Here is a 22,196-nt window from a genome sequence, read left to right on the forward strand (position 1 = left end):
GTTAGGGCACAATGTGGTGGGTAGGTAACCTATAAATCAGACATTAGCATGATGACCATGTTAATGTAAAACGAAAAGGATTTCCTGGGCATTCTACAAGTTTATATGTCATATTGCTGTTTGATAATGAGTTGACTGGAGAGTCTAAAGAATGATAATTATTGTATCTTGTAATATCATGAACTGTCTTCAGATGCAAGGGAAATGTTGTTTTTTTCCCACAGAAACCGATACCTTTGAAAGCATAACTATATTAATAAAAACATTGATAAAAAAAAAACATGAAAGAATAAGCACTGTGCGTTTTTACATTGTGCGGCACATCCAGATGACCTGGTTGCTACTGACAGCATTGTAGTGTAAATGTGCCCGCTCTCCTCAGTCATGTGGTATACCCCAACACTGGTGTTTGGCACTAGTGCAATCTCAAGTTGTTGTTGAATCATCTGCATGGTTATGTAAGCCACAGATTGGACATGATGAAATGTTTTGGGGCAGCTAGAGGGAAGAACGTGATGAATATGATGAGGATGCTCACATTTGGCAGATCTCGTTTATGATACGATGAGGAAGGCAGAGATATGTCTCCATCAAGGAGAGGATAGAGTACACATGAACGAACTCAGAACTGTAGAACATTCAAGTTCATCACCGTTGAGACTTTTTAAAACCTTTCCAGATGCATTTGGCTGACACCATATTTGTCCTCTGCCTCTTTAACCCGTCCATAGATTGCACCCTTTTATCTCACATTCTCAAGTAAAATTACTTATTAAACATCCACAATAACCCACCGTCATGAAAAAAATATGACATGAAACAAAAATATTATTGCTTCGCTCAACATTTATGAAATCTCTCATGATTTGTATGTGTTCCATTTGAAAGCTGAGGAAAAGATGCCGCTTCACTGTGTGGCCTGGAGATATAGGAGAGCCAGAGAGTGTTTTCCGGACTGACTGAATACCCCATGAGAAGCAGGCGTGTCTAATAAGTCTACAAGGATTTTCACTCAAAATGCTCAATGGCCAAGTGTTCACAGTAAATATATGAGCTCATATAGTGAAAGGAACCCAAGTACATTTTTGTGTGGGGAGTCTTTGTGTTGAACTGTAAAACATTGGATTTGGATTCCTCCACCGAGCAGTCCTGTGGAGTGGGTATTGAACGCTGACTCCAAATGGGATATTAAATGTTAAAGGTACCTCCGTGACTTGGTGATATTGCCTCGACAATCTCAGTCATCTACACGGCACAGAGTAGAGAGCCTCGGCTGAGGCGTCCAGAAGAGTCAACAAGGAGAACTGTTGACGATGGAAAATGTTTCTGTTTCTCACTCTGGTCTATCTACAGAATGGACCGTGTTTTTGATCAGTAAAACTCAGTCTTTACCTAGAGATTCACATTACATGTTGATAGCTGTTCTTGTCTATTAATGTTCTGTATTATGGCATGTTTTGTGTGGACCCCGGGAAGAACAGCTGCTGCTTTCGCAACAGCAAATGGAGATCCTAATAAAATACCTAATACCATACATGTGAATATGAACGCACTGCTCACACCGTTATGAAAAAGTGTGCAAAGCATCCATAACATGGGGGAAATAAACAAAACAAAAGACCCTTCTTCCAAGACAAATATGATGGATTATACCAAGAGCTACCTTCAAATCTATTATTGTTCAAAGTTTGGTCTGCAAAGTGGATCTCTCAACGAATTGAGAGCGAATTCTCAACACGACTCTGCCCTTACTTCTCCGATATCTGAACATTATCTTAGCCGACAGCTGCCACACAGTCTAAGACAGCCTGCTCTCATCAAGAAGGTGTATCAAGAAGGTGTATCCCTCTCCCCAGGGAGCAGATAGGTTATGCCTTTTTATTTTATTTACCACTTATTTTACCAGGTAAGTTGACTGAGAACACGTTCTCATCTACAGCAACAACCTGGGGAATAGTTACAAGGGGGAGGAGGGTTATGCTGCTCAGCCATCTCTCCTGTTTTGAAGTCGGGGCGCACAAACACAAATGCATTGTGACGCTTTTATCACGCTGGAGGCCCCTGCTTGGCTCTCTATCTCTCTCTCTCTCTCTCTCTCTCTCTCTCTCTCTCTCTCTCTCATCTCTCTTTCTCTCTCCATCTCTCTTTCTCTCTCCATCTCTCTTTCTCTCTCCCCCCTCTCTCTATCTCTCTTTGTCTGTTTCTCTCCCCTCTTGTTGGCCTCTCTCTCTCTCTCTCTCTCTCTCTCTCTCTCTCTCTCTCTCTCTCTCTCTCTCTCTCACCAGACCTTGGTTTAGTCATTAATCTGAGAGCTGGCTAATAGCACCACCATCTCATATCCTGTCTAATTCAAGTGCATCAGGGCCATTATTGAATTCCCCTGTCTAAACAGAACCTCGACACACATCATATCTTTACCTCTCTCCCTGGGCCTCGGCTACCACATTACACCCAAATGCATTGATGCTGATATGCGTCACTCTACTCAAACCTCCCTCGAGTCCCTGTATTTAATTCAGAGTCAAATCTCAATGATGTTAAAAAGATCCGCCGCCCCACATACCCCCACATGTATTACAGAAGATTCTTTCAGTTAATGACTTGAGCAAGGCACTTAATTAACCCTAATTGCTCCAGGGTGGCTGTTGATAATGGCAGACCCTTGCCGTGACTCTCCGAGGGTGTCTCAGGGAGAGTTGGGGAATGCAAAGAAAAAACAACACATTTCCAATTCACACATGTATTTTAATACACACTTGTATATGTGTGGAATAAGGCAAATATAAGCACCCACCAACATTCTTAGCAATATGTCGTTGATTATAACTATGTATGTTTCACTGACAGCCATGTCATGTTGACTGGACGTAGCATGTTTTATTGCAGCAGTCAGGCCTGTGGACAACATGTTCTATGCTTGTGTGTGAGTCCTAGGCTAAAGTCGATCTGAGATGACGTGCTTTCTGAAGGATGAGGACAGTGGCCGTTTCCAGGCGTGTTCCGTGTTGATGCGTGCGAAACAAACTGCCGTTGGCTGACACGACCCTCCTGATTTACAGGCTGGGACTAATGCCCCATGAATATAGAGGAGGTGGCTTCTGATAGGGCACAGAGAGTGAGAAAGGAACCATGGGAGTTAGTATGTGTATCTTCTCCATCCAGTGGAGTCAGTATGTGTATCTTCTCCATCCAGTGGAGTCAGTATGTATATTCTCCATCCAGTGGAGTTAGTATGTATCTTCTGCATCCAGTGGAGTTAGTATGCATCTTCTCCATCTAGTGGAGTTAGTATGTGTATCTTCTCCATCCAGTGGAGTCAGTATGTGTATCTTCTCCATCCAGTGGAGTTAGTATGTATCTTCTCCAACCAGTGGAGTCAGTATGTATATTCTCCATCCAGTGGAGTTAGTATGTATCTTCTCCATCCAGTGGAGTCAGTATGTATATTCTCCATCTAGTGGAGTTAGTATGTATCTTCTGCATCCAGTGGAGTTAGTATGCATCTTCTCCATCTAGTGGAGTTAGTATGTGTATCTTCTCCATCCAGTGGAGTCAGTATGTGTATCTTCTCCATCCAGTGGAGTTAGTATGTATCTTCTCCAACCAGTGGAGTCAGTATGTATATTCTCCATCCAGTGGAGTTAGTATGTGTATCTTCTCCAACCAGTGGAGTCAGTATGTATATTCTCCATCCAGTGGAGTTAGTATGTGTATCTTCTCCATCCAGTGGAGTTAGTATGTGTATCTTCTCCATCCAGTGGAGTCAGTATGTGTATCTTCTCCAACCAGTGGAGTCAGTATGTATATTCTCCATCCAGTGGAGTTAGTATGTATCTTCTGCATCCAGTGGAGTTAGTATGTGTATCTTCTCCAACCAGTGGAGTCAGTATGTATATTCTCCATCCAGTGGAGTTAGTATGTGTATATTCTCCAACCAGTGGAGTCAGTATGTATATTCTCCATCCAGTGGAGTCAGTATGTATATTCTCCATCTAGTGGAGTTAGTATGTATCTTCTGCATCCAGTGGAGTTAGTATGCATCTTCTCCATCTAGTGGAGTTAGTATGTGTATCTTCTCCATCCAGTGGAGTCAGTATGTGTATCTTCTCCATCCAGTGGAGTTAGTATGTATCTTCTCCAACCAGTGGAGTCAGTATGTATATTCTCCATCCAGTGGAGTTAGTATGTATCTTCTGCATCCAGTGGAGTTAGTATGTGTATCTTCTCCAACCAGTGGAGTCAGTATGTATATTCTCCATCCAGTGGAGTTAGTATGTGTATCTTCTCCATCCAGTGGAGTTAGTATGTGTATCTTCTCCATCCAGTGGAGTTAGTATGTGTATCTTCTCCAACCAGTGGAGTCAGTATGTATATTCTCCATCCAGTGGAGTTAGTATGTATCTTCTCCAACCAGTGGAGTCAGTATGTATATTCTCCATCCAGTGGAGTTAGTATGTATCTTCTGCATCCAGTGGAGTTAGTATGTGTATCTTCTCCAACCAGTGGAGTCAGTATGTATATTCTCCATCCAGTGGAGTTAGTATGTGTATATTCTCCAACCAGTGGAGTCAGTATGTATATTCTCCATCCAGTGGAGTTAGTATGTGTATCTTCTCCATCCAGTGGAGTTAGTATGTGTATCTTCTCCATCTAGTGGAGTTAGTATGTGTATCTTCTCCAACCAGTGGAGTTAGTATGTGTATCTTCTCCATCCAGTGGAGTTAGTATGTATCTTCTCCATCTAGTGGAGTTAGTATGTATCTTCTCCATCTAGTGGAGTTAGTATGTATCTTCTCCATCCAGTGGAGTTAGTATGTATCTTCTCCATCTAGTGGAGTTAGTATGTATCTTCTCCATCCAGTGGAGTTAGTATGTGTATCTTCTCCATCTAGTGGAGTTAGTATGTATCTTCTCCATCCAGTGGAGTTAGTATGCGTATCTTCTCCATCCAGTGGAGTTAGTATGTATCTTCTGCATCCAGTGGAGTTAGTATGTATCTTCTCCATCCAGTGGAGTTAGTATGTATCTTCTCCATCCAGTGGAGTTAGTATGTATCTTCTCCCTCCAGAGGAGTTAGTATGTATCTTCTCCCTCCAGAGGAGTTAGTATGTATCTTCTCCCTTGAGAGGAGTTAGTATGTATCTTCTCCATCCAGTGGAGTTAGTATGTGTATCTTCTCCATCTAGTGGAGTTAGTATGTATCTTCTCCATCCAGTGGAGTTAGTATGTATATCTTCTCCATCCAGTGGAGTTAGTATGTATCTTCTCCATCCAGTGGAGTTAGTATGCGTATCTTCTCCATCCAGTGGAGTTAGTATGTATCTTCTCCCTCCAGAGGAGTTAGTATGTATCTTCTCCATCCAGAGGAGTTAGTATGTATCTTCTCCCTCCAGAGGAGTTAGTATGTATCTTCTCCCTCCAGAGGAGTTAGTATGTATCTTCTCCCTCCAGAGGAGTTAGTATGTATCTTCTCCCTCGAGAGGAGTTAGTATGTATCTTCTCCCTCCAGAGGAGTTAGTATGTATCTTCTCCCTCGAGAGGAGTTAGTATGTATCTTCTCCCTCCAGAGGAGTTAGTATGTATCTTCTCCCTCGAGAGGAGTTAGTATGTATCTTCTCCATCCAGTGGAGTTACAATCTTCTCCATCCAGTGGAGTTAGTATGTGTATCTTCTCCATTCATTGGAGTTAGTGTTAGATACTTTCCATGTGTCGTTCTTTACAAGTTGACGTGTAAACATACTGATGGTACAGTAACAGTAGCCTACATGGGTCTATCACTTGTGACGGGAGTATTTGTGTGCGCACTTGTGACGGGCCTGTGGCGTGCGCATGGGGGCAGATCCTTTGGCCTCTGGGTCATCTTAAAACAGAGTTGGACTTGATCCAGCTCCCAGGGTTATTTTGGTAGATGTCAGGCCTGCTAGCAATCTTTCAGATCCAGGCCGAGTTCACTGGAAACTATCCTCCATGGATATCAGGGTTGGATCTGTCAGAAAGACTACCACTTTCACAATACTGGGCTGGACAGTAGGAGAGGTACTGGGCTGGACAGTAGGGGCCATACTGGGCTGGACAGTAGGAGAGGTACTGGGCTGGACAGTAGGGGCCATACTGGGCTGGACAGTAGGAGAGGTACTGGGCTGGACAGTAGGAGCCAAACTGGGCTGGACAGTAGGAGCCATACTGGTATGGACAGTAGGTAGAGATACTGGCATGGACAGTAGGTAGAAGTACTGGGCTGGACAGTAGGTAGAGGTACTGGGCTGGACAGTAGGTAGAGGTACTGGGCTGGACAGTAGGTAGAGGTACTGGGCTGGACAGTAGGTAGAGGTTCTGGGCTGGACAGTAGGAGCTATACCGGGCTGGACAGTAGGTTTCGGGTCCTGGGCTGAACAGTAGGAGGCAAACTGGCCTGGGCTGTAGGAGCTATACTGGGCTGGAAAGTAGGAACAAAACTGGGCAGGACAGTAGGAGCTATACTGGGCTGGACAGTAGGAGCAAAACTGGGCTGGACAGTAGGAGTCATACTGGGCTGGACAGTAGGATCCATACTGGGCTGGACAGTAGGATCCAAACTGGGATGGACAGTAGGAAGAGGTACTGGGATGGACAGTAGGAAGAGGTACTGGGATGGACAGTAGGAAGAGGTACTGGGATGGACAGTAGGAGCATAACTGGGCTGGACAGTATGAGCAAAACTGGGCTGGACAGTAGGAGTCATACTGGGCTGGACAGTAGGAGCCATCCTGGGCTGGACAGTAGCTAGAGGTACTGGGCTGGACAGTAGGTTTAGGTACTGGGCTGGACAGTAGGTTTAGGTACTGGGCTGAACAGTAGAAGCCATATAGGGCTGGACAGTTGGAGCTATCCTGGGCTGGACATTAGGTAGAGTTACTGGGCTGAATAGTAGGAGCCATACTGGGCTGGACAGTACGAGCCAACCTGGGCTGGATAGTAGGAGAGGTACTGGGCTGGTCAGTAGGAGCCATCCTGGGCTGGACAGTATGAGCCATACTGGGCTGGACAGTATGAGAAATACTGGGCTTGACAGTAGGAGCTATACTGGGCTGGACAGTAGGGACTCATACTGGGCTGGGCAGTAGGGACCATACTGGGCTGGACAGTGGGTTATGGGTCATGGGCTGGACAGTAGGAGCCAAACTGCTCTGGACAGTAGGAGAGATACTGGTCTGGACAGTAGGTTTTGGGCACTGATCTGGACAGGAGGTAGAGTTACAGGGCTGGACAGTAGGGGCCATACTGGGCTTGACATTAGGACAGGTATTGGGCTGGACAGTAGGAGCCATACTGGGCTGGACAGTAGGAGCCATACTGGGCTGGACAGTAGGAGCCATACTGGGCTGGACAGTAGGAGCCATGCTGGGCTGGACAGTAGGAGCCATGCTGGGCTGGACAGTAGGAGCCATACTGGGCTGGACAGTAGGAGCCATACTTGGCTGGACACTAGTTAGAGGTATTGGGCTGGACAGTAGGAGCCATACTGGGCTGAACACTAGTTAGAGGTATTGGGCTGGACAGTAGGAGCCATACTGGGCTGGACACTAGTTAGAGGTATTGATATTGATATTGACAGTAGGAGAGGTACTGTGATGGACAGTAGGAGCCATACTGGGCTGGACCTTAGAAGCCATACTGGGCTGGACAGTAGAAGCTATACTGGGCTGGACAGTAGAAGCCATACTGGGCTGGACAGTAGAAGCCATACTGGGCTGGACAGTAGAAGCCATACTGGGCTGGACAGTAGAAGCCATACTGGGCTGGACAGTAGGAGCCATACTGGGCTGGACCTTAGAAGCCATACTGGGCTGGACTGTAGGTAGATGTACTGGGCTGGACAGTAGAAGCCATACTGGGCTGGACAGTAGAAGCCATACTGGGCTGGAAAGTAGAAGCCATACTGGGCTGGACAGTAGAAGCCATACTGGGCTGGACAGTAGAAGCCATACTGGGCTGGACAGTAGGAGCCATACTGGGCTGGACCTTAGAAGCCATACTGGGCTGGACAGTAGAAGCTATACTGGGCTGGACAGTAGAAGCCATACTGGGCTGGACAGTAGAAGCCATACTGGGCTGGACAGTAGAAGCCATACTGGGCTGGACAGTAGAAGCCATACTGGGCTGGACAGTAGAAGCCATACTGGGCTGGACAGTAGGAGCCATACTGGGCTGGACCTTAGAAGCCATACTGGGCTGGACTGTAGGTAGATGTACTGGGCTGGACAGTAGAAGCCATACTGGGCTGGACAGTAGAAGCCATACTGGGCTGGACAGTAGGAGCCATACTTGGCTGGACACTAGTTAGAGGTATTGGGCTGGACAGTAGGAGCCATACTGGGCTGAACACTAGTTAGAGGTATTGGGCTGGACAGTAGGAGCCATACTGGGCTGGACACTAGTTAGAGGTATTGATATTGATATTGACAGTAGGAGAGGTACTGTGATGGACAGTAGGAGCCATACTGGGCTGGACCTTAGAAGCCATACTGGGCTGGACTGTAGGTAGATGTACTGGGCTGGACAGTAGAAGCCATACTGGGCTGGACAGTAGAAGCCATACTGGGCTGGACAGTAGAAGCCATACTGGGCTGGACAGTAGAAGCCATACTGGGCTGGACAGTAGGAGCCATACTGGGCTGGACCTTAGAAGCCATACTGGGCTGGACTGTAGGTAGATGTACTGGGCTGGACAGTAGAAGCCATACTGGGCTGGACAGTAGAAGCCATACTGGGCTGGACAGTAGAAGCCATACTGGGCTGGACAGTAGAAGCCATACTGGGCTGGACAGTAGAAGCCATACTGGGCTGGACAGTAGGAGCCATACTGGGCTGGACCTTAGAAGCCATACTGGGCTGGACAGTAGAAGCTATACTGGGCTGGACAGTAGAAGCCATACTGGGCTGGACAGTAGAAGCCATACTGGGCTGGACAGTAGAAGCCATACTGGGCTGGACAGTAGAAGCCATACTGGGCTGGACAGTAGAAGCCATACTGGGCTGGACAGTAGGAGCCATACTGGGCTGGACCTTAGAAGCCATACTGGGCTGGACTGTAGGTAGATGTACTGGGCTGGACAGTAGAAGCCATACTGGGCTGGACAGTAGAAGCCATACTGGGCTGGACAGTAGGAGCCATACTGGGCTGGACAGTAGAAGCCATACTGGGCTGGACAGTAGAAGCCATACTGGGCTGAACACTAGTTAGAGGTATTGGGCTTGACAGTAGGAGCCATACTGGGCTGAACACTAGTTAGAGGTATTGGGCTGGACAGTAGGAGCCATACTGGGCTGGACACTAGTTAGAGGTATTGATATTGATATGGACAGTAGGAGCCATACTGGGCTGGGCAGTTGGAGCCATAATGGGCTGAACACTAGTTAGAGGTATTGGGCTGGACAGTAGGAGCCATACTGGGCTGAACACTAGTTAGAGGTATTGGGCTGGACAGTAGGAGCCATACTGGGCTGAACACTAGTTAGAGGTATTGGGCTGGACACTAGTTAGAGGTATTGGGCTGGACAGTAGGAGCCATGCTGGGCTGGACAGTAGGAGCCATACTGGGCTGGACAGTAGGAGCCATACTGGGCTGGACAGTAGGAGCCATGCTGGGCTGGACAGTAGGAGCCATACTGGGCTGGACAGTAGGAGCCATGCTGGGCTGGACAGTAGAAGCCATACTGGGCTGGACAGTAGGAGCCATACTTGGCTGGACACTAGTTAGAGGTATTGGGCTGGACAGTAGGAGCCATACTGGGCTGAACACTAGTTAGAGGTATTGGGCTGGACAATAGGAGCCATACTGGGCTGGACACTAGTTAGAGGTATTGATATTGATATTGACAGTAGGAGAGGTACTGTGATGGACAGTAGGAGCCATACTAGGCTGGACCTTAGAAGCCATACTGGCCTGGACAGTAGAAGCCATACTGGGCTGGACAGTAGGAGCCAAAATGGGCTGGACCTTAGAAGCCATACTGGGCTGGAATGTAGGTAGATTTACTGTTCCGGACATGTGGTAGAGCTACTGGGCTGGACAGTAGGTAGAGTCTTTGGGCTGGACAGGTGGTAGAGCTACTGAGCTGGATAGTAGGTAGAGACTCTGGGCTGGACAGTCGGTAGAGGTACTGAACTGGACAGTAGGTAGAGGTACTTTGCTGGACAGTAAGTGGAGCTACTGGGCTGGACAGTAGTTAGAGGTACTGGAATGGACAGTAGTTAGAGGTACTGGAATGGACAGTAGGTAGAGCTACTGGGCTGGACAGTAGGTAGAGACGCTGGGCTGGACAGGTGGTAGAGCTACTGGGCTGGACAAGTGGTAGAGCTACTGGGCTCAACAGTAGGTAGATGTACTGAACTGGACAGTAGGTAGAGGTACTGGGCTGGAAAGTAAGTAGAGATACTGGGCTGGACAGTAGGTAGATGTACTGGAATGAACATTAGGTAGAGGTACTAGGCTGGACATTTGGTATATGTACTGGGCTGGACAGTAGGTTGAGGCACTGGTCTGGACAGTAGGATCTGTACCTGGCTGGACATTAGGTAGAGGTACTGGTCTGGGCAGTAGGTAGAGGTTTTTTATTTATTTTTATTTCACCTTTATTTAACCAGGTAGGCCGGTTGAGAACACCTTTATTTAACCAGGTAGGCCAGTTGAGAACACCTTTATTTAACCAGGTAGTCAATTTGAGAACAAGTTCTCATTTACCACTGCGACCTGGCCAAGATAAAGCAAAGCAGTGCAACACAAACAACAACACAGAGTTACACATTGCATAAACAAATGTACAGTCAAGAACACAATAAAAAAATGGGTGTTGCTATGGTGACCAGTGAGCTGAGATAAGGCGGGGCTTTACCTAGCAAAGACTTATAGATGTCCTGGAGCCAGTGGATTTGGCGACTAATATGAATCGAGGGCCAGCCAACGAGAGCATACAGGTTGCAGTGGTGGGTAATATATGTGGCTTTGGTGACAAACTTGTACTGTGATAGACTACATCCAATTTGATGAGTAGAGTGTTGGAGGCTATTTTGTCAATTACATCGCAGAAGTCAAGGATAGTCAGTTTTACGAGGGTATGTTGGCGGCATGAGTAAAAGAGGCTTTGTTGCGAATTAGTTTAATTTTGGATTGGAGATGCTTAATTTGAGTCTGGACTGGACTGGAAGTGGAGATACTGGGCTGAACTGTAGGCTTCGGGTACTGGCCTGCCCTATAGTGTTAATAAGGCAATAGATGGGCTACATAAAAGCCTCCACCAGTTTCATTTGATCCGTTTTAGTTGCACTTAATCAGTTTTACTCTCAGCACCTATAATGATTATGGGAAGATTTGAGAACTTTAACCTGATCTTTGATCGGTAGGTCCTCAACAAGGCCAACTTCTACTCTGAGCCCTCATACCCTTCTGTGTTTCTTTGGGAGTGTTGCGTAGAATGGAGATGTGAACCTGTGGCTTGTTGTTTGTGTACTTGTCTCAGGCAGTGGGATGGATTTATGGAGTGACATGGTTAAATTTAGATTGACATGCTAAACTTCAGAGACTACGGAGGGACCGGTCCTCTTCCAGTGGGTTGAGAGGTCCACTCCCCACTAACCTTTTATGTGATTGTTTATAATAGAATTATAGAATAACTTTACATTTCCCAGAGGGATACCAACTTTGGGGAATGGTATCCCATTAGAAGCTATGATGAAGGGCTAAAGGCCCAGTATGTAATGGTATCCCATTAGAAGCTATGATAAAGGGCTAAAGGCCCAGTATGTAATGGTATCCCATTAGAAGCTATGATAAAGAGCTAAAGGCCCAGTATGTAATGGTATCCCATTAGAAGCTATGATAAAGAGCTAAAGGCCCAGTATGTAATGGTATCCCATTAGAAGCTATGATAAAGGGCTAAAGGCCCAGTATGTAATGGTATCCCATTAGAAGCTATGATAAAGGGCTAAAGGCCCAGTATGTAATGCTAAAGGCCCAGGAAGCTATGATAAAGGGCTAAAGGCCAGTATGTAATGGTATCCCATTAGAAGCTATGATAAAGGGCTAAAGGCCCAGTATGTAATGGTATCCCATTAGAAGCTATGATAAAGAGCTAAAGGCCCAGTATGTAATGGTATCCCATTAGAAGCTATGATAAAGGGCTAAAGGCCCAGTATGTAATGGTATCCCATTAGAAGCTATGATAAAGGGCTAAAGGCCCAGTATGTAATGGTATCCCATTAGAAGCTATGATAAAGGGCTAAAGGCCCAGTATGTAATGGTATCCCATTAGAAGCTATGATAAAGGGCTAAATGTAATGCCCAGTATGATAATGGCCCAGTATGTAATGTTATCCCATTAGAAGCTATGAAAGGCTAAAGTATGTAATGCCCATTAAAGCTATGATAAAGGGCTAAAGGCCAGTATGTAATGGTATCCCATTAAAGAAGCTATGATAAAGGATAAAGCTAAAGGCCCAGTATGTAATGGTATCCCATTAGAAGCTATGATAAAGGGCTAAAGGCCCAGTATGTAATGGTATCCCATTAGAAGCTATGATAAAGGGCTAAAGGCCCAGTATGTAATGGTATCCCATTAGAAGCTATGATAAAGAGCTAAAGGCCCAGTATGTAATGGTATCCCATTAGAAGCTATGATAAAGGGCTAAAGGCCCAGTATGTAATGGTATCCCATTAGAAGCTATGATAAAGGGCTAAAGGCCCAGTATGTAATGGTATCCCATTAGAAGCTATGATAAAGGGCTAAAGGCCCAGTATGTAATGGTATCCCATTAGAAGCTATGATAAAGGGCTAAAGGCCCACTATGTAATGGTATCCCATTAGAAGCTATGATAAAGGGCTAAAGGCCCAGTATGTAATGGTATCCCATTAGAAGCTATGATAAAGGGCTAAAGGCCCACTATGTAATTGATGTCTCGTGGAAGTAAACAAACCACAGATAAGAAGATAGATATCAGATCATAAAGGTAAACAAACAACAGTGGCATATATATCCAGAAACGCCCTAAGTGAAGCATGTCAGTGTAATCACTAGACAAGCACTGCAATGGTATCCCATTAGAAGCGTAAAGGGCTTACCCATTAGAAGCTATGATAAAGGGCTGCACTTGACTACATCTGAGCAGATCAAATTAAACAAACAACAGTCATTCAAATGTGAAGCATGTCAGTGTAATCACTAGACAAGCACTGCAGAAGCTATAGTTTTCATTCAAATGTGCAGGCTACTGCTTCAGGTTTTTTTAACTTACATAATTAGACTAATGCTATGCTGGTTAGGCTATTTAAACTAGCCTATACCGTAACTCATTCATACCCCTGTTATCAACTCTACACTTTCTGTGTATGGTGGTGCGCATCCTTGTATTTATACCCTTGTATTTATACCCTTGTATTTATACCCATGTATTTACAGTGCATTTGGGAATAGTTTTTCCACATTTTGTTACGTTACAGCCTCATTCTAAAATTGATTAAATCGTTTCCCTCCCCTCATCAATCTACACACAATACCCCATAATGACAAAGCAAAAACAGGTTTTTCAAAATTTTTGCAAACATCTATACATGTTTTTTTTTATATCACAATTACATAAACTATTCAGACCCTTTACTCAGTAATTTGTTGAAGCACATTTGGCAGTGATTAGTCTTCTTGGATATGTCGCTACAAGCTTGGCACACCTGTATTTGGGGAGTTTCTCCCATTCTTCTCTGCAGATCCTCTCAAGCTCTATCAGGTTCAATGGGAGCGTCGCTGCAGTGCTACTTTCAGGTCTCTCCAGGTTCAAGTCTGGGCTCTGGCTGGGCCACTCAAGGACATTCAGAGACTTGTCCCGAAACCACTCCTGCGTTGTCTTGGCTTTGTGCTAAGGGTCATTGTCTTGTTGGAAGGTAAACCTTTGCCCCAGTCTGAGGTCTTGACAGCTCTGGAGCATGTACTTTGCTCCGTTCATCTTTCCTTTGATCCTGACTAGTCTCCCAGTTCCTGCTGCTGAAAAACATCCCCACGGCATTATGGCGCCACCACCATGCTTCACTTTAGGGATGGTGCCATGTTTCCTCCAGACATGACAGTTGGCATTCAGGCCAGAGAGTTCAATCTTGGTTTCATCAGACCAGAGAACCTTGTTTGTCATGGTCTGAGAGTCCTTTAGGTGCCTTTTGATAGACTCCAAGCGGGCTTTCATGTGCCCTTTACTGAGGAGTGGCTTCTGTCTCACCACTCTACCATAAAGGCCTGATTGGTGGAGCGCTGCAGAGATGGTTGTCCTTTTGGAAGGTTCTTCTAGCTCCACAGAGGAACTCTATAGCTCTGTCAGAGTGACCATCAGCTTCTAGTTCACCTCCCTGACCAAGGCCCTTCTCCCCGATTGCTCAGTTTGGCCAGGCGGCCAGCTCTAGGAAGAGTCTTGGTGGTTCCAAACTTCTTCCTTTTAAGAATGATGGAAGCCACTGTGTTCTTGTGGACCTTCAATACTGCAGAAATGTTTTGGTACCCTTCCACAGATCTGTGCCTCGACACAATCCTGTCTCGGAGCTCCATGGACAATTGTTTCGACCTCATGGCTTGGTTTTTGCTCTGAAATGCACTGTCAACTGTGCTTAAATAGACAGGTGTGTCGTTCCAGATCATGTCCAGTCAATTGAATTTACCACTGGTGGACTTCAATCAAGTTGTAGAAACATCTCAAGTATGATCAATGGGAACAGGATGTACCTGAGCTCAATTTAGAGTCTCATAGCAAAGGTTCTGAATACTTATGTAAATAAGGTATTTCTGTTTTTATGTGTAATATATTGGCAAACATTTCTAAAAACCTGTTTTTGTTTTGTCGCTCTTGGGTATTGTGTGTAGATTGATGTATTAAATCCATTTTAGAATGGGACTGTCATTTAACAAAATGTAGAGAAAGTAAAAGGGTCTGAATACTTTCCGAATGCACTGTATACCCCTGTATTGATACCCCTGTATTTTACAGATGTTTTTTCTCCTCTGTGCAACATAGCAAACCTTTGAAACCAGATTATTTCACATGAGTGTCCTCTGTGTGTGTGTGTGTGTGCGTGTGCGTGTGCGTGTGCGTGTGCGTGTGTGTGTGCGTGTGCGTGTTCGTGTGTGTGTGTGTGTGTGTGTGCGTGTGCGTGTGCGTGTTCGTGTGTGTGTGTGTGTGTGTGTGTGCGTGTGCGTGTTCGTGTGCGTGTGTGTGTGTGTGTGTGCGTGTTCATGTGCGTGTGTGCGTGTTCGTGTGTGTGTGTGTGTGTGTGTGTGTGTGTGTGTGTGTGTGTGTGTGCGTGTTCATGTGCGTGTGTGTGTTCGTGTGTGTGCGTGTGTGTGTTCGTGTGTGTGTGTGTGTGTGTGTGTGTGTGTGTGTGTGTGTGTGTGTGTGTGTGTGTGTGTGTGTGTGTGTGTGTGTGTGTGTCGTGTGCGTGTTTGTGCGTGTTTGTGTGCGTGTGTGCGTGTGTGCGTGTGTGCGTGTGCGTGTGTGTGTGCGTGTGTGTGTGCGTGTGTGCGTGTGCGCGTGCGTGTGTGTGTGTGCTTGTGTATGTTTTCTTTTCTTTGGTTTTTCCCCTTGTTTTGGTTTTTCCCCTTGTTTTTCCTATTCGCCTGGTAAACAAATTATATAATTACACATTGCTTTGTTCAAGGATGACATGACATTGAAGGCAGAAAACTAAAGTGGTGGGAATATGTGTTTGTTATTCAGGAAAACATTTCAGTTTAAAAAAATAAAATAATAATAATTAAGAAAGATAGTTAATGTTGTCGCTTGAGTAATTTAAGATTGTATTCTCCAAGGCATTACATGTACATGTCATAGAAAATTAAACTTAGTTTAGTCTACCATGACACAAGGGTGACATGTCAACTTTGTCTGTATGGTTGAAATACAAGATGTCAGCCTCTGTCAAATTACATTGCTTTAAATCTCAGAATATTGTTGCTGTATACCTGGATGTTGAAGTATGATTACAAGTAGATACTGACCCGTATTTCTGGTATTTTTTCTAACTGGCATTTCCATTCCTTACTGTCCTGACCGTCCTGACCATCCTGTCTGTCCTTACTGTCCTGACCGTCCTGACCGTCCTGTCTGTCCTTACTGTCCTGACCGTCCTGACCATCCTGTCTGTCCTTACTGTCCTGACCGTCCTGTCTGTTCTTACTGTCCTGACCGTCCTGACCATCCTGTCTGTCCTTACTGTCCTGACCGTCCTGACCGTCCTGTCTGTCCTTACTGTCCTGACCGTCCTGACCATCCTGTCTGTCCTTACTGTCCTGACCGTCCTGTCTGTTCTTACTGTCCTGACCGTCCTGACCATCCTGTCTGTCCTTACTGTCCTGACCGTCCTGACCATCCTGTCTGTCCTTACTGTCCTGACCGTCCTGACCGTCCTGTCCGTCCTTACTGTCCTGACCGTCCTGACCGTCCTGTCTGTTCTTACTGTCCTGACCGTCCTGACCATCCTGTCTGTCCTTACTGTCCTGACCGTCCTGACCGTCCTGTCTGTCCTTACTGTCTTGACCGTCCTGACCGTCCTGTCTGTCCTTACTGTCCTGACCGTCCTGTCTGTCCTTACTGTCCTGACCGTCCTGACCGTCCTGTCTGTTCTTACTGTCCTGACCGTCCTGACCATCCTGTCTGTCCTTACTGTCCTGACCGTCCTGACCATCCTGTCTGTCCTTACTGTCCTGACCGTCCTGACCGTCCTGTCTGTCCTTACTGTCCTGACCGTCCTGTCTGTCCTTACTGTCCTGACCGTCCTGACCGTCCTGTCTGTCCTTACTGTCCTGTCCTGACCGTCCTGACCGTCCTGACCGTCCTGTCTGTCCTTACTGTCCTGACCGTCCTGACCATCCTGTCTGTCCTGACCGTCCTGTCTGTCCTTACTGTCCTGACCGTCCTGTCTGTCCTTACTGTCCTGACCGTCCTGACCGTCCTGTCTGTTCTTACTGTCCTGACCGTCCTGACCATCCTGTCTGTCCTTACTGTCCTGACCGTCCTGACCGTCCTGTCTGTCCTTACTGTCCTGACCGTCCTGACCGTCCTGTCTGTTCTTACTGTCCTGACCGTCCTGTCTGTCCTTACTGTCCTGACCGTCCTGACCATCCTGTCTGTCCTTACTGTCCTGACCGTCCTGACCGTCCTGTCTGTCCTTACTGTCCTGACCGTCCTGACCATCCTGTCTGTCCTTACTGTCCTGACCGTCCTGTCTGTTCTTACTGTCCTGACCGTCCTGACCATCCTGTCTGTCCTTACTGTCCTGACCGTCCTGACCATCCTGTCTGTCCTTACTGTCCTGACCGTCCTGACCATCCTGTCTGTCCTTACTGTCCTGACCGTCCTGACCGTCCTGTCTGTTCTTACTGTCCTGACCGTCCTGACCATCCTGTCTGTCCTTACTGTCCTGACCGTTCTGACCGTCCTGTCTGTCCTTACTGTCCTGACCGTCCTGACCGTCCTGTCTGTCCTTACTGTCCTGACCGTCCTGTCTGTCCTTACTGTCCTGACCGTCCTGACCGTCCTGTCTGTCCTTACTGTCCTGACCGTCCTGACCATCCTGTCTGTCCTTACTGTCCTGACCGTCCTGACCGTCCTGACCGTCCTGTCTGTCCTTACTGTCCTGACCGTCCTGTCTGTCCTTACTGTCCTGACCGTCCTGACCGTCCTGTCTGTCCTTACTGTCCTGACCGTCCTGACCGTCCTGTCTGTCCTTACTGTCCTGACCGTCCTGACCATCCTGTCTGTCCTGACCGTCCTGTCTGTCCTTACTGTCCTGTCTGTCCTGTCTGCTCTTACTGTCCTGACCGTCCTGACCGTCCTGTCTGCTCTTACTGTCCTGACCGTCCTGACCATCCTGTCTGTCCTTACTGTCCTGTCTGTCCTGACCGTCCTGTCTGTCCTTACTGTCCTGACCGTCCTGTCTGTTCTTAATGTCCTGACCGTCCTGTCTGTTCTTACTGTCCTGACCGTCCTGTCTGTTCTTAATGTCCTGACCGTCCTGTCTGTTCTTAATGTCCTGACCGTCCTGTCTGTTCTTACTGTCCTAACCATCCTGTCTGTTCTTACTGTCCTGACTGTCCTGTCTGTTCTTAATGTCCTGACCGTCCTGTCTGTTCTTAATGTCCTGACCGTCCTGTCTGTCCTTACTGTCCTGACCGTCCTGTCTGTCCTTACTGTCCTGACCGTCCTGACCGTCCTGTCTGTTCTTACTGTCCTGACCGTCCTGACCATCCTGTCTGTCCTTACTGTCCTGACCGTCCTGACCATCCTGTCTGTCCTTACTGTCCTGACCGTCCTGACCGTCCTGTCTGTCCTTACTGTCCTGACCGTCCTGTCTGTCCTTACTGTCCTGACCGTCCTGACCGTCCTGTCTGTCCTTACTGTCCTGACCGTCCTGACCGTCCTGACCGTCCTGTCTGTCCTTACTGTCCTGACCGTCCTGACCATCCTGTCTGTCCTGACCGTCCTGTCTGTCCTTACTGTCCTGACCGTCCTGTCTGTCCTTACTGTCCTGACCGTCCTGACCGTCCTGTCTGTTCTTACTGTCCTGACCGTCCTGACCATCCTGTCTGTCCTTACTGTCCTGACCGTCCTGACCGTCCTGTCTGTCCTTACTGTCCTGACCGTCCTGACCGTCCTGTCTGTTCTTACTGTCCTGACCGTCCTGTCTGTCCTTACTGTCCTGACCGTCCTGACCATCCTGTCTGTCCTTACTGTCCTGACCGTCCTGACCGTCCTGTCTGTCCTTACTGTCCTGACCGTCCTGACCATCCTGTCTGTCCTTACTGTCCTGACCGTCCTGTCTGTTCTTACTGTCCTGACCGTCCTGACCATCCTGTCTGTCCTTACTGTCCTGACCGTCCTGACCATCCTGTCTGTCCTTACTGTCCTGACCGTCCTGACCGTCCTGTCTGTCCTTACTGTCCTGACCGTCCTGACCGTCCTGTCTGTTCTTACTGTCCTGACCGTCCTGACCATCCTGTCTGTCCTTACTGTCCTGACCGTTCTGACCGTCCTGTCTGTCCTTACTGTCCTGACCGTCCTGACCGTCCTGTCTGTCCTTACTGTCCTGACCGTCCTGTCTGTCCTTACTGTCCTGACCGTCCTGACCGTCCTGTCTGTTCTTACTGTCCTGACCGTCCTGACCATCCTGTCTGTCCTTACTGTCCTGACCGTCCTGACCGTCCTGACCGTCCTGTCTGTCCTTACTGTCCTGACCGTCCTGTCTGTCCTTATTGTCCTGACCGTCCTGACCGTCCTGTCTGTCCTTACTGTCCTGACCGTCCTGACCGTCCTGTCTGTCCTTACTGTCCTGACCGTCCTGACCATCCTGTCTGTCCTGACCGTCCTGTCTGTCCTTACTGTCCTGTCTGTCCTGTCTGCTCTTACTGTCCTGACCGTCCTGACCGTCCTGTCTGTTCTTACTGTCCTGACCGTCCTGACCATCCTGTCTGTCCTTACTGTCCTGTCTGTCCTGACCGTCCTGTCTGTCCTTACTGTCCTGACCGTCCTGTCTGTTCTTAATGTCCTGACCGTCCTGTCTGTTCTTACTGTCCTGACCGTCCTGTCTGTTCTTAATGTCCTGACCGTCCTGTCTGTTCTTAATGTCCTGACCGTCCTGTCTGTTCTTACTGTCCTAACCATCCTGTCTGTTCTTACTGTCCTGACTGTCCTGTCTGTTCTTAATGTCCTGACCGTCCTGTCTGTTCTTAATGTCCTGACCGTCCTGTCTGTTCTTACTGTCCTAACCATCCTGTCTGTTCTTACTGTCCTGACTGTCCTGTCTGTTCTTACTGTCCTGACCGTCCTGTCTGTTCTTAATGTCCTGACCGTCCTGTCTGTTCTTAATCTCCTGACCGTCCTGTCTGTTCTTACTGTCCTAACCATCCTGTCTGTTCTTACTGTCCTGACTGTCCTTACTCTCCTGAATGTCCTGACTGCCCTGCGCCTCATTTTGCTCTGGGCACAGTCCTGATACTTCAGCAAGGTACATTACATGGCACTTGATACGTTTGCACTTCAATCTCATCAACATTTCATAAACTCTCTAGTTTTAACCTTCAAAGGTCACTTGTGATTTGGCAAGTCTATTTCACGGAGGGAAAAAAACTAATAAACTTGTTTTCTCTTTACCCTTGCATTTTCTTACAGAAACAGAATTAGCATTTATGTCAAGTCCATTAATACCATGTTTTTGTAATAACAGCATACTCTACCATTGTGTGTCCAATAGTCATTTAGCACCAGGGATACCTCCTTGAGACGTCCTCCTTCTCAACAAATGTCCGGAATGCCTTCATTGGCCTTGTCTTAGTTAGCCTTATAGTGAGTAACACAATGGTGGATAGATTCTTGAGTGTGCATGCCAAGCTTTGGGAGGGTTGGCAAACCATCTGCAGGCGCTGTTGGAAGAGACAGAGACTCGGCATCTGGGTGAGGAGGAAAGTGGGTATAAGCTCCTTCACTCCCGCTTATAGTGCCAATATGAAGCCTCTTCTCTTGCCCCGACATAAGTGTTTGCTTTGTACTGCATGCCTCTGTGTTTATCTGCTGTTTTCCTCAACTGGGTCAGATTTTCTTTCTATATGATAGTTGTTGAATTATAACACTCATGCCTAACACGTTTGGTTACTTGCGTGTCCACTTGTAAAAAGTCTCCTTCCTAGAGTCTGTGTGGGTTTTTTATTGTTTTCCCTGACATCTGGTAGTGCCCAAGGCAAACTATGATCCTGCATGATGAGGCCCGTCCGTTCTGTCCTGCTAAAATGGATGCCGCCTGAGATGTGAGGCCAGGAACGTCCATGATCATATGGTAGGGATTGCCCAGAGGGTCTGATGCCACAGAATTATTAGTGCACAGCCCAGAAGACATGTCAATAATGTACCTAGAAGGTTCTGAGAACATGGCAGAACATTTTCTTGTTTGGCCCTCTGCTTCTGAGTTGGTTGTTAAATAATGTTCTGAGACAATGTTCCCTAAATGTAGTCAGGTTTCTTGAAGAAATTAAGATAATAAGCTCACCATATATTATTGGATGGACATGCATATACTTATATATATACTGTATATATTTGTTACCTTTATTTAAGTAGGCAAGTCAGTTAAGAACAAATTCTTATTTTCAATGACGGCCTAGGAACAGTGGGTTAACTGCCTGTTCAGGGGCTGAACGACAGATTTGTACCTTGTCAGCGCAGGGATTTGAACTTGCAACCTTCCGTTACCCTGCCCTCCTAGGGCATATACATTGTCCATTAAAATAACATTAAATTGATCAGAAATACAGTGTAGACATTGTTAATGTTGTAAATGACTATTGTAGCTGGAAACAGCTGATGTTTAATGGAATATCTACATTGGTGTACAGATGCCCGTTATCACTCCTGTGTTCCAATGGCACGTTGTGTTAGCTAATCCAAGTTTATCATTTTAAAAGGCTCATTAGAGGATCATTAGAAAACATTTGAGCAATTATGTTGGCACAGCTGAAAACTGTTGTCCTGATTAAAGAAGCAATAAAACTGGCCTTCTTTACACTAGTTGAGTATCTGGAGCATCAGCATTTGTAGGTTCGATTACAGGCTCAAAATGAAACTGAAAGTGAAACTCGTCAGTCTATTCTTGTTCTGAGAAATGAAGGCTATTCCATGAGAGAAAATGCCAAGAAACTGAAGATCTCGTACAACGCTGTGTTCTACTGCCTTCACAGAACAGCACAACCTGGCTCTAACCAGAATAGAAAGAGGAGTGGGAGGCCCCGGTGCCCAACTGAGCAAGAGGACAAGTACATTAGAATGTCTAGATTGAGAAACAGACACCTCACAAATCCTCAACTGGCAGCTTCATTAAATAGTACCCGTAAAAAACAGCAGTCTCAATGTCAACAGTGAAGAGGCGACTCCGGGATGTTGGCCTTCTAGGCAGAGATGCAAAGAAAAAGCCATATCTCAGACTGGACAATAAAAATAAAATATTAAGATGGGCAAAAGAACACAGACACTGGACAGAGGAACTCTGCCTAGAAGGCCAGCATCCCATAGTCGCCTCTTCAGTGTTCACGTTGAGACTGGTGTTTAACAATATATACACTGTATTTCTGATCAATTTTATGTTATTTTAATGGATGAAAAATGTGCTTTTCTATCAAAAACAAGGACATTTCTAAGTG

At 46.6% G+C, this 22,196-nt stretch overlaps 1 protein-coding gene across 1 annotated transcript in view; it reads left to right on the forward strand.

Moving 5' to 3' along the window:
* The window catches only part of LOC118371361 (calcitonin gene-related peptide type 1 receptor-like), a 54,599-nt gene that overhangs the window by 1,069 nt on the left and 31,334 nt on the right, over positions 1-22,196 (forward strand). The window lies entirely within an intron of this gene.

This window comes from Oncorhynchus keta, chromosome 34 (genome assembly GCF_023373465.1).
Source record: "Oncorhynchus keta strain PuntledgeMale-10-30-2019 chromosome 34, Oket_V2, whole genome shotgun sequence".
Classification (NCBI taxonomy): domain Eukaryota; kingdom Metazoa; phylum Chordata; class Actinopteri; order Salmoniformes; family Salmonidae; genus Oncorhynchus; species Oncorhynchus keta.